This window comes from Notamacropus eugenii, chromosome 5 (genome assembly GCF_028372415.1).
Source record: "Notamacropus eugenii isolate mMacEug1 chromosome 5, mMacEug1.pri_v2, whole genome shotgun sequence".
Lineage (NCBI taxonomy): Eukaryota > Metazoa > Chordata > Mammalia > Diprotodontia > Macropodidae > Notamacropus > Notamacropus eugenii.
In genome coordinates this window covers 195736042-195749388 of record NC_092876.1, presented here as the reverse complement: position 1 = coordinate 195749388, position 13347 = coordinate 195736042, and the positions used below count along the sequence as shown (strand labels likewise).

At 39.2% G+C, this 13347-nt stretch overlaps 1 protein-coding gene across 5 annotated transcripts in view; it reads left to right on the top strand.

Annotated features, from left to right (window-relative positions):
* The window catches only part of LNX2 (ligand of numb-protein X 2), a 103062-nt gene that overhangs the window by 8324 nt on the left and 81391 nt on the right, over positions 1-13347 (top strand). Inside the window, exon 1 of one of the 5 annotated variants that reach the window (XM_072611798.1) lies at positions 5849-8047. The exons of the other annotated variants lie outside the window; for them this stretch is intronic. The gene's annotated coding sequence lies outside the window, so the exon portion shown is untranslated. Of the gene's footprint in view, positions 1-5848; positions 8048-13347 lie in introns of those variants that run through there. 5 annotated transcript variants of the gene reach the window in all.

Sequence of the window (13347 nt, the reverse complement as noted above, 5' to 3'; positions counted from 1 at the left end):
ATAGAAAAGATAAACGTGTCCCCACTGTAATCACCTTAGTTTTCAACATGTGTTGATCCTGGGATACATGTCACCCATCATGGATTTAGAATTGGAAAAGATCTCAGAGATTATGTTAGGTCAGCCCCTTCTTTTTACAGATAAGGAAATAAATGTATAGAGATTATATGACTTTCCAAAGTCACACAGGTAGTAAGTGGCAAAGCTTAGGAGTTTTCTTCAAGACATTAGCTTCATGTCTTTTTAAGTTACATATTTTAAAAAGTATTAAAAATCTGTTTTGTCTCCCACTCATCTGCCTTCTCCCCACACACGATTGAGGAGAAACACCCTTTCCCCAAACTTTTGTAACAAATATATATATAGTTAAACAAAACTAATTCCCACATTGATCCTCTCCAAAATAAATCTCAGTCTATTCTGAGTCATGTTCCCTCTCTAACAGGAGGTGGATGGCATGTTACATGATAGGTTCTGTGGACTTGTGGTTGGTCATTGCAGGGATCAGAGTGTTTAATTCTTTAAAAGTTGTCCACTTTAATTTCTTAATCTTAATATTTTGCAAATATATTTTTCTCAGTGTTGACTTTTCTCTACTTTCACTGTCAATCCACAAAATGATCAGCTTGGTTTGATATTATAGGTGGAGAGCTCCATATGGTTTATGGACCCAGGAGCTTATATCATTTTATAGTCAGAATTAAAGGGTGCTTAGGTGTTTTGTTTGTATTTACATCAATTATAAGCAAGCCCTACCCCCATACATGTTGGGATTGGTATTTAACTTAGAACCTTGCAGCTACACCTTATGAAAACCCTAGTCACCTCAGCTGTTCCTATGTACATATTCAGTCAGTCATCCAAACAGTAAACATTTATTAAGCTCTTGCTATATGCCAGGCACTGTCCTAAGCCCTATTCCTTTCTCTTTGTGGTCAACCCTGACTAAGATCAGCATAACTTCCCTTTAAAACATCCTCAACAAGCCATTCAACATCTCTGTAAATGCCTACGAAGAGAATATTATTAGTCCATTTTCAAATAACTCTGATTGTTAGGAAGTTCTCCCAACTTTTGAGACAAAATTTACTTTTACATAACTTTATAGCTAGATGGTGTCAATTGCTAGGCCTGTAGAAGATCTGAGTTCAAATGAGGATGGCCTCAGATGCTTGCTATCCGTGTCATCCTGGGCAAGTCACTTAACCCTGTTTGCTTCCCTTTCCTGTAAAATGAGCAGGGGAAGGAAATGGCAACTCATATCTTTGCCAAGAAAACCCCACATAGGGTCTCCAAGAGTCAGACACAACAACCAAAGAAGAAAAACCGTCAGTTGGCCTTTTCCCCCCTGGATTAGTCATTCTTCTACATACAGCTCCAACCCCCCCCCCCTTTTTTTTTAAATTAAATTTATTATTTAACTTTTAACATTCATTTTCACAAAATTTTGGGTTACAAATTTTCTCCCCTTTTATCCCCTCCCCCCCCAAACACCAAGCTTTCTAATTGCCCCTATGACCAATCTGCTCTCTCTTCTATCATCCCTCTCTGCCCTTGTCTCTGTCTTCTCTTTTGTCCTGTAGGGCCAGATAGCTTTCTATACCCCTTTACCTGTATTTCTTATTTCCTAGTGGCAAGAACATTACTCGACAGTTGATCCTAACACTTTGAGTTCCAACTTCTTTACCTCCCTCCCTCTCCACCCCTTCCCTTTGGAAGGCAAGCCATTCAATATAGGCCAAATCTGTGTAGTTTTGCAAATGACTTCCATAATAGTTGTGTTGTATAGGACTAACTATATTTCCCTCCATCCTATCCTGTCCCCCATTACTTCTATTCTCTTTTGATCCTATCCCTGCCCATGAGTGTTGACCTCGAATTGCACTCTCCTCCCCATGCCTTCCCTTCTATCATCCCCCCCACCCTGCTCGTCCCCTTATCCCCCACTTTCCTGTATTGTGAGATAGGTTTTCCTACCAAAATGAGTGTGCATTTTATTCTTTCCTTTAGTGGAACGTGATGAGAGTAGACTTCATGTTTTTCTCTCACCTCCCCTCATTATCCCTCCACTAATGAGTCTTTTGCTTGCCTCTTTTATGAGAGATAATTTGCCCCATTCCATTTCTCCCTTTCTCCTCCCAATATATTTCTCTCTCACTGCTTGATTTAATTTTTTTTTTTAAGATATGATCCCATCCTCATCAATTCACTCTGTGCACTCTGTGTCTATGTATGTGTGCGTGTGTGCATGTGTGTGTTTGTAATCCCACCCAGTACCCAGATACTGAAATGTTTCAAGAGTTACAAATATTGTCTTTCCATGTAGGAATGTAAACAGTTCAGCTTTAGTAAGTCCCTTATGACTTCTCTTTGCTGTTCACCTTTTCATGGTTCTCTTCATTCTTGTGTTGGAAAGTCAAATTTTCTTTTCAGCTCTGGTCTTTTCATCAAGAATATTTGAAAATCCTCTATTTCATTGAAAGACCAATTTTTCCCCTGAAGTATTATACTCAGTTTTGCTGGGTAGGTGATTCTTGGTTTTAGTCCTAGTTCCTTTGACTTCTGGAATATCCTATTCCATGCCCTTCAATCCCTTAATGTAGAGGCTGCTAGATCTTGTGTTATCCTGATTGTATTTCCACAATACTTGAATTGTTTCTTTCTAGCTGCTTGCAATATTTTCTCCTTGACCTGGGAACTCTGGAATTTGGCCACAATGTTCCTAGGAGTTTCTCTTTTTGGATCTCTTTCAGGTGGTGTTCTGTGGATTCCTTGAATATTTATTTTGCCCTCTGGTTCTAGAATCTCAGGGCAGTTTTCCTTGATAATTTCATGGAAGATGATGTCTAGGCTCTTCTTTTGATCATGGCTTTCAGGTAGTCCCCTAATTTTTAAATTGTCTCTCCTGGATCTATTTTCCAGGTCAGTTGTTTTTCCAATGAGATATTTCACATTATCTTCCATTTTTCCATTCTTCTCGCTTTGTTCTGTGATTTCTTGGTTTCTCATAAAGTCCTTAGCCTCCATCTGTGCCATTCTAATTTTGAAAGAACTATTTTCTTCAGTGAACTTTTGAATCTCCTTTTCCATTTGGCTAATTCTGCTTTTGAAAGCATTCTTCTCCTCATTGGCTTTTTGAACCTCTTTTGCCAATTGAGTTAGGCTAGTTTTCAAGGTGTTAATTTCTTCAACATTTTTTTGGGTCTCCTTTAGCAGGGAGCTGATCTGCTGTTCATGCTTTGACTGCATGTCTCTCATTTCTCTTCCCAGCTTTTCCTCTACCTCTCTAACTTGATTTTCAAAATTCTTTTTGAGCTCTTCCATGGCCTGAGCCCATTGGGTGGGCTGGGACACAGAAGCCTTGATTTCTGTGTCTTTGCCTGATGGTAAGCATTGTTCTTCCTCATCAGAAAGGAAGGGAGGAAATGCCTGTTCACCAAGAAAGTAACCTTCTATAGTCTTATTTCTTTTCCCTTTTATGGGTATTTTCCCAGCCAGTGAGTTGACCTCTGAATATTCTCCTCACCCCCACCTCACCTCCTGATCCTCCCAGCCAGTGTTTGGGGTCTGAGATTCAAATGCTGCTTCCAGCCTCAGGGCTTTTGGCGGGGGCAGGGCTGCTATTCAGTGTGAGATTAAGTTCAGGTGCTCAGGTTGGGGCAGGGCCACCTCTCAGGCTCAGTTCCCTCAGGGGGTTTATGCACAGACCTTCCACAATGGATCCAGGCTCCCGCCCGCTTGGGGAGCCCCGGTCTGCAGCCGCCTCTCAGCTTCCACCTCCCGGGGGGGGGCCTGAATTATGGGGGCACCTCATTCCCCTCTCGACCCGCCAAAGAGACTCTCTCACCGACCCCCGTCACCTGTGGGTGGAGGGACTTATGCGGCGCTGGAAATCCCGTCCCTGAAGCCTGCTCGGATCTGTATCTCTCGGTGCCGCGGCCGCAGCCGCAGCGGGTCTGGGCTGGGCTCCGCGTCTACAGCACGACGGACTCCCCGCGAGAGGTTTGCAGGTCTCTCCGGAACAGAAATCTCCCTCGCTCCAATATTCCGTGGCCTCTGGGTGCAGAATTCGCCATGAGTTACTTCCCTGTAGCCGTTCTATGGGTTGTGGGTTCGGAGCTATGTGTATGTGCGTCTTTCTACTCTGCCATCTTGGCTCCGCCCCCTCCAACCGCTTTTTTAAAGACAATCATGCATTCCCTAAGTCTTCCAACTACCCATTTCCTTCCTTTTTTCTACATATGACACATGTCAAGTCCCCACATCATCTTTGCTTGTCAGCTCCTCTGGGCATGCCCCAAATATCAAAATTCTTCAAAAAATGTAGCTTCTAGAGCTAACTAAATATGATCTTGTATATTTGGTTGGTAAACATGATCTCCTGTTAACTTATTGAGTAAGGAAACAATTTATATGAGAGAATTTATTGTGGAGAGAGAATCCCTATGAGTATAATGAATGTGGGAAGGCAAGCTCAGAAGAAATAGCCTGATCAACATCAGAGAATTTGCGTCAAAGAGAAGCCGTATGAATGTAATGAATATGGAATGCTTTCCTCTGTAGTACATGTTTCACTTAACATCGGATAATTCATACAGGAGTGAAACTTTTTGAATGGCTAAACTTTGTGAAGATAATAAACTTGAGAAGGATTCCAACTATGATACATTTAAGTTTTGATGATTAAAGGGAAATCCTATCGATGAAGCAAATCCCATCTAGTTTTGTACAGACTGCTCCAAACATATTGGTCTGGTTTTAATTACCCCCAAGGTTTTCTCTGAAAAAAAAAAAAGGTCCATATTTTTAATGTCGTTATTCCTCTCATGACTTTTTTTTAAAACTCTGCCTGAAATTTCATTGGTATAGGAAACTCCTGATGTCGAAAAATCTTCTTACTCATTGGTAGGAAATCAGTACCAATCCTGCAAGAGAGTTGCCTAGGGCATTAAAGAGGTGGTGTTGGAGACCTGGCTTGAATTTAGTTATTCTTCATTCTCAGACTGGCTCTGTATATATTCTTTCTCTCTGCATTGTTTTAAAAAGAGGCCTCTGGTTTCCATCCTTGATCTGTGACAGTGTGAGGTGAAACCTCAGAGTTATTTTAATGGTCATTTCTATATGGCTGCTGTTAGTTTGGATTTCTTCTCTTAAAAACTGCCTCTTCCTATCTTTTGACCATTTATTAATTGGGGCATAGCTCTTATTCTTAGCAAATTGAATGAATTTTCAATATGTGTATGAAATTATACCCTTATCTGAAATATTTACTACAAAGATTTTCATATCTACCTGCTTCTCTTCTAATTTTAGTTGCTCTTGGTTTGATGTGCTGTTTTATGTCTTGTGATTCTGTCTGTCTTGTGCTTGGTCATGAACTCCTGCCCCCTCCATAGATCTAACAGAGTAATTTCTTCCTTGCTTTTCTAATTTGTTTATGATGTTACCTTTTTGTCTAGGTCATGTACTCATGTAGAACTTGTCTTAGTGTACATTGTGGAATGTTGATATGTACCTAGTTTCTACCAGACCACTTTCCAGTTTTCTCAGCAACTTTTGTTGATTTCTTAATTCTACAGATGGGTTTATCAAACACTGTGCTACTGTGCTTGTTTGTTTCTGTATAGTGTGTACCTAGTCTAATCTGTTGCACTGATCAATCTCTATATGTCTTACTTAGTACTACATTGTTTTGATGATTACTGATATGTAGTATAGTTTGAGATGTGATACTGTTAGACCTCCCCACTTTTTTCCTATTATTTACTTGAGATTTTTGACTTTTTGTTTCTCCAAATGAATTAAAAAATATATTTTTCTGGGTCTATAAAGTAATCCTTTGTTAGATTGTTTGGAAAGGAACTGAAAAAGTAAAACGATTTAGTTTATGCTATTTTGTCATTTTTATTATATCAGTTTTGCCTACTCATGAGCAATGCATATTTTTCCAATTCTTTGTTATCCAGCAGTTTTTCAGTCATTGCCAACTCTTTGTTGCTCTTATTCTTATTCTTGAAGGCCAGATTTGAACTCAGGAAGATGTCTTCCTTGACTCCAGACCTAGTGCTCTATCTACTGTATCCCCTCCCTGCCCCCTCCACTTCTTTTAGATCTATATTTTTGCAAAGAGTGTTTGTAGTTTTCATATAATTCCAATGTGTGTGTGTTTTGGCAAGTAGACTACTAAGTATTATATGCTTTCACTCAGTCAGTAAACATTTATCAAGCCCATACTCAATTCCAGGGACTATGCTAAGTGCTGAGGATACAAATTAAAACAGCAGCAACAAAACAACAACAAAAACAACAGTCCCTGTCCTTAGAGAACTTGTAGTGTAATATGGAAAGGTAATACACAAAAGCTAGTAGAAAATGGGACAGGGACTGGGAAAAGAAGCACTTGACTATCTGAGGAGACACTAGCCAGTGGGAAAGAAGAGACTTAGCCAGGGAGCCCACTTTAAATGGAGACTTTTGGAGGTGTTCTGTGTTCCACCCTCTAACCCTCCAATCTGATTGACCGAGGGTGCTGGTGAGGTGAGATGATGCATTCTGGTTGCATGAAGTTTCCTGGGGGGGCATGATCATGGTCAGGCCAGTCCAGGAGAGTGTAGCTGGTGAGAAAAGACAAGTTGGCCGGCTCTGGGAGCCCTTTTTAAACAGACTTTTGGAGGAGTTCTCTGTACTCTCTTCTGCTCCCTGATCTACATTTCTGTCTCTTCTCAATCTCTATCTCAATTTCTATCTCTTCCTGCTAGATTTTTGTCAACAACATATAGTCTTTTCCTCTTCAAGCCCTTTGATACTTCATTTCTTTCAAACCACTCAGCTGTAAAACTTTCTCCTTCTCTTCTCTTCTTCCCCCCATTAACTGAGAGAAAAAAGGGCAATGGAAAACCTTGTAAAAAAAAAAAAAAAAAAGCAAAACCCTTTACTATTAGCATAGTCAAGCAAAACGAATCCACACAAAGTTCATGGCCTGTGATTTATGTCTCTGTACACCATGTCTATCACCTCTCTGTCTGCCTGGAGAAGGGCTAACTGGTTTCCTCATAGGTCCTGGAGACATGATTGGTCATTACCTTGATCAGTGTTCTTAAGTCCTTCAGAATTGTTTGTCCTTCCAAAAATTGATTACAAAGTAGAGAATGCTTAGCTGGGCTGATTCTCAGAAAGGCATTGTTATTGCCAGGGCTGTTCTTGAAGCCTTACCAGCATTGTAGGAACTTGATAGCACTTATACTCTGTTGGCATAGGCTATCCAGAATCCAGGGTCACCTCCACAGCATATCAGTTCACAGTGAGCCTGAAAGGTTTTAGACTGTATATAAACATGAACTTTTAATATTCTTCTTGTCAGGCTGAACAACAGATGGACACGCTATTGAGGAATCATTATTTTTGAAGTTCTAGCCTGTTTGATGAAAATTGTGATGATAAATTGTAATGATAAATGCAAGCAGAAAGGTTTGAATTGGCTTGAAATCTAGGGGAGATAGAACCAACTGAGTATTTATTGTCATTGAAAGTAATTTAACAAGATACTGTTGTTGGCATATTTGGGGAGAGACTGTATGTAGAGAGAGTACTCCATTGACAGCAAACAGGGATATTGTTTGGGATGAATACCGAACGAGCATAGCCTTTATGTGGTATCATGAAAAATTATCCAGCTACTTTGCCCAGGTTACACAAACATTTCTTTTGTTTTTTAGATACATTGATACCAGGAAGGGTGCGCTCTGTGGCTGGCAGTGATTGTGCCAGACTGTGCTAAGCCCTAGGGATATAAATCTGGAAGAAAAAAAAATCTTCTCAGTTCAGGAACTTACTGTTTATAGGGAAAACTACACACAAAAGAAAGGTGAAACGTGGGAGGTGGAGTTGGTGAGTTACTTGTGTGGGAAATAGATGACCAAAGGGGGTCCTCCGTAAATGGAGATTTTGGAAGTAGCTCTTCCCTCCTTTTCTCCCTCCCTCCATTCAGAGGAGTCCTAAGGATAAGAGGATACTGAAGTGGTGTGAGTCTCGAGGCTGATACACTCAGGTTTGTAAATTCATTGGCTCTTAGCTTATTGAGGTAGGAAATGGGAAGAGGTATTTTAAATCTAATAATTTTTTGTCAAACTTTTTATGACTAGTTTGAGACTTTTATTTGACTTTTGCATGTATAAGTTAATATTTCTTACTTTATTGTGATTTAAATACTTAATGATAGTAATCTATCAGTGGTAGGCCTATCTGACTTGCAGCTGAATCTGCCTGTATGTTTTGTCTATACCTATTCAAATTTATGTTTCTTGAGAACAGGTTCTGTCTGCTTTTCTCTCTGTATCCTAGTACACATAGTAAATTCATTTACAGATGAACTATTTAGGGGAATTAGTAGTGTATTGCAATCAAATCTGACATATATGTCTATACTTTTCACATAATAAACATTCAATAATAGTTTGAATTGATTATGAAGATGACTCCTCTCTCCCCCCATTACTTTTCTGAGATTAGTTCTTTATCATTGCTCTGCCATGACTTTTAGAGGTCATGAAGTTTTCCCTAATGCTATTTAATCAGTTTCTATGGAAACAGTTTGGCAGTCTAAGGTAAGAAAAAGTTATATTCCTAGGTATCTATTTTAAAATCTGTATTCTATGAGTCCATTGTTATAGAAGAAAGGGGCTCATGTCAGAAACCAGTGGACACTAATTCTGTTTGTTGGTAACTAATTCCTGTTTCTGTGGACAAGTTTGGTAGGGGAAATGAGGTGTAAAGCCTTAATAAAAATAAACACCCTTAAAAACTTTGTTTTACCTCTCTAATACCCCACCTCAGTTTCCATGGAAACAGGATACAAGAGTCAACCACTGTCTGAGAAAAATCTCATATAGATTTCAGATCCACAAATTTAAATAACCAGCTATATACATGTGGAGCCTAAAGCTAGGGAGTGTGTAGTAAGTTAAATGGGAAGGGAGCAATTATTAAGTGTTGAAATTCTCCTTTTTTTGAGTAAAATAGTTTACTGAAGGACAAGAGAATTGCTAAGGGGCAGATATTTGTTAAATTTCTACTAGGTATCTATGTTGACTTTTTAAGCTACTTATTTACCTTTTCTAATGCTGCTTTATAAATACCAAACACATAAAACTGTAATTAGATTTCTCCATTATTAGAACAAAATTTTATTATATGTTATATAATAAATTAGCCTCTTTACAATTCCACTTTACTAATAGCTATACTTAAGTTCAGATTGCATTGAAAAAGGCTTCTTCTGTAGTAGGGATAGAGCCAATTATATCCAAAGCTGTTTATATCACCCAGAGCTACTGACAAGGAAGGACAGGTGGGACTAGAAATCCCTAGGCACTGATTTACAAGGTAGTAGCATATGTCCTTGTAGAGCACTGCTATTACAATTAAAGCTAGAGGGTACATCTTGAGATCTAGCTTACAGGCCTAGAAGGAAATGGTTTTGGTATAGTCAGCAGCTCTTTATAGAGCCTTCAGTGCCTGAAGGTTGCATCCTATTGCTTTTGTAAATTATGGGTGCCCCAAACGAGGCACAAATGTATGTTTTGCATGAGACTGTTAAAGAGAGGGTGATGGACACCTTATAAATTGAGGTATTATTCTGCTTCATCCAAATTGATTTTGATAGCTGAACAAAGAAACAGAAACTTTAAATTTGTGTTTTGTGAAAGCAAAAAGAAATGTCAGTTTTAAAGACTATTACCACAGGAAGATCCAGAGAAGGTCCAGATGATATACTGTCAGGCCATTAAGAAGGAAGACACACTCAAGTATAAAAGGTGTACTTGGCCCTTGCTCTGGGTCTTGGCACAAAATAGAGGCAAGTCAATAAGACCCCTCTGTTGCCAGGTTGCATGCTCCTGTTAATAAAGGCTATTTCCCTTGAAGAATTGCCTCTGCCCTTTTTTAAAAATTTGGGTACTGCAGGAAGATAGAATAAGACTCCTAAAGCTGGAAAGAGATGAATTCTTTTTACAGCACCCTTAGGAAGTAGCATTATTTTGGGACATTGTCAGAAAGTCATGAGACAGTTTCCATCATTTCACGTTCAGACAGCTCTAAGTGTTGAGAAGATATTTCTGACGCAGAGCTGAAATCTGCCTTCCTGCAGCTTCTGCAGGTAGAAAAGGTAGGTCTCAGTGGTAGAATGATTCCAGCCTTCTTTCTCTGTCTGCTCTTCAGATATTTGAGACAGCTGTTCTGTCTTCCCCAGCTCTTCCCTTAGTCTTCTGCTTCAAGCTAGACATCTTCAGTTCTCTCAGTCATTCCCTGTGTGTTCTAGTTCTAGTTCATTATCCTGAAGAAATACTGTATTTTGTCAATTTTTATCCTAAAAGACATATCCAGAATTGAAAACAGTACTCTATTTCGGATGTAATCTGACAAGTGCAGAATGGTTGTCACACATCTTTCTTTTGTTCTGGATAGCTCACCTCTGTTAATTTAGTTTGTGTTGCCTTTTGGGGCAGTTGTCACGTTGATTTTTGATTGTGTGGTTAGTTTAAAAGCACTCTTTGTGACCTGAACCAAACTTCTCCCATTTTTTTTACTTGTCCTGCTTTCTCTGCTGAGCTCTACTCTGACATCACCAGCTTCTTATTGGATACTTCAAAATGGATTCCTAGAGGCATCTCAGACTTGACTTGTTTAAAACAATTCATTCTCTTCTTTCTTCCTAAAGCTGCCCCTCTTCCAGACTTAAGGGGGTAATAACATTGTTTTAGGTAGCAAGGTTTATGGTGTAGAAAGAATAATAGATTTGGAGGCCAAGATCCTTGTTCTGTCATTTCTCTACCAGTAACCTTGGGCAAATCTCCATCACCCTCTTTGTTTCCTCTTCCATAAAATGAGGGATGGGGCCAGGCGTTGCAGGGCCCTTCCAGCTGCAAATCTTTGATCCTATGACCTCAAAATCATCCTCAACTTCTTTTGCACCTCTCTGTACCTAATAACTTGCCAATATGAATCCTTCCACCCCAGCATCTACTAAATCTGCCCTTTCTGTGCTCACACAGTCACCACCCCAGTTCAGACTATGTCACCTCTTATGCGGACTATGGTCTTGTTGCTTCCAGTCTCTCCTCTTCTCCATTCTCCGTAAAGCTGCCAAAATGATGGTCCTCAAGTATGAACAAGAGTGATTCTCTCTCCTTTTCTCATTAAGTTCTAGTGATTTCCTGTTGTCCCTAGGATCAAATACAAACTCCTCTGATGTTTAAAACCCTTCAGAGTCTGGCTGCAAGCGTACCTTTTAAGGCTTGTTATACATTCCACCCTCTACTTGTTGCCCTTCATACATAGCGTTCAGCCCCAAGCTTTGGCACCAGCTGCCCTCATTCCTGTAACGTGTTCATTCTCTCTTTCTTGTCCTTCTTAGAAACCCTAACCTACTTAAAGGCTCAAGTGCCACTTTTCTGCATGAAGCTTTTCCTGATCCCACTAGTTTTTAGTGCTTCTCTGATTCCCCTCTTCCTTCCATTATTACCTAATATTTACTTGATATATATTTTATAAATGTGGAACTTTCCCTTCTCCCTTCCATAGAATATATGGTCCTTGAGGGCTGTAACTTTCATTTTTTGTCTTTTATAACTTCATCTCCTAGCATGGTACCTGTCACACAATAGGTGCTTAATAAACATTTATTGAGTGGTCTTTTAATACTACTTCTAGTCCTTCTTTAAAAGTTCTTAAGGTTTAAATTAATACTTCCTAATAATACTTATTATACTAATACTAATTCTAATAATTAATACTTCCTAAGCATTATATAATGAAACTTCTTAGATATGACACATATGATTAACTGTAGAACATAATTAGTAGACTTTTATTAAGAGCCTACTTTTAAATAAACATTTATTAAGAACCAAATACTGTGATAAGTGCTGCAGATACAAAAAGTGGCTAAAGACAGCCTCTGCCCTTAAGCAACCTGTAGTGGGGGAGACAACATGCAAGCAAAAGTGTACAGATCAAGAGATATGTGTGTGTGTGTGTATACACATACAGGATACGTAGGAAATAATTAGCAAGGGAAGGCACTGGAATTAAATAATAGTGGGAAAGTATTTTTTTTTTATTTTTTAAATTTATTTCTTTAACTTTTAACATTCACTTTCACAAAATTTTGGGTTCCAAATTTTCTCCCTATTTGTCCCCTCCCTCCCACCCCAAAACACTGAGCATTCTAATTGCCCCTGTCACCAATCTGCCCTCTCTTCTATCATCCCTCCCTTCCCTTGTCCCCATCTTCTCTTTTGTCCTATAGGGCCAGATAACTTTCTATACCCCTTTACCTGTATTTCTTATTTCCTAGTAGCAAGAACAGAACTCAACAGTTGTTCCTAAAACTTTGAGTTCCAACTTCTCTTCATCCCTCCCTCCCCACCCATTCCCTTTGGAAGGCAAGCAGTTCAATATAGGTCATATCTGTGTAGTTTTGCAAATGACTTCCATAATAGTTGTGTTGTGTAAGACTAACTATATTTCCCTCTATCTTATCCTGCCCCCCATTGCTTCTATTCTCTCTTTGGATCCTGTCCCTCCCCAAGAGTGTTGACTTCAAATTGCTCCCTCCTCCCAATGCCCTCCCTTCCATCATCCCGCCCACCCTGCTTATCCCCTTCTCCCCCACTTTCCTGTATTGTAAGATAGGTTTTCATACCAAAATGAGTGTGCATTTTATTCCTTCCTTTAGTGGAATGTGATGAGTAAACTTCATATTTTTCTCTCACCTCCCCTCTTTTTCCCTCCACTGAAAAGTTTTCTCCTTGCCTCTTTTATGAGAGATAATTTGCCCCATTCCATTTCTCCCTTTCTCCTCCCAATATATTTCTCTCTCACCCCTTAATTTCATTTTTTTAAGATATGATCCCATTCTATTCAATTCACTCTGTGCTGTGTGTGTGTGTGTAATCCCACCCACTACCCAGATACTGAAAAGTTTCAAGAGTTACAAATATTGTCTTTCCATGTAGGAATGTAAACAGTTCAACTTTAGTAAGTCCCTTATGACTTCTCTTTGCTGTTTACCTTTTCATGCTTCTCTTCATTCTTGTGTTTGAAAGTCAAATTTTCTTTTCAGCTCTGGTCTTTTCATCAAGAATGCTTGAAAGTCCTCTGTTTCATTGAAAGACCATTTTTTCCCCTGAAGTATTATACTCAGTTTTGCTGGGTAGGTGATTCTTGGTTTTAGTCCTAGTTCCTTTGACTTCTGGAATATGATATTCCATGCCCTTCGATTCCTTAATGTAGAAGCTGCTAGATCTTGTGTTATCCTGATTGTATTTCCACAATACTTAAATTGTTTCT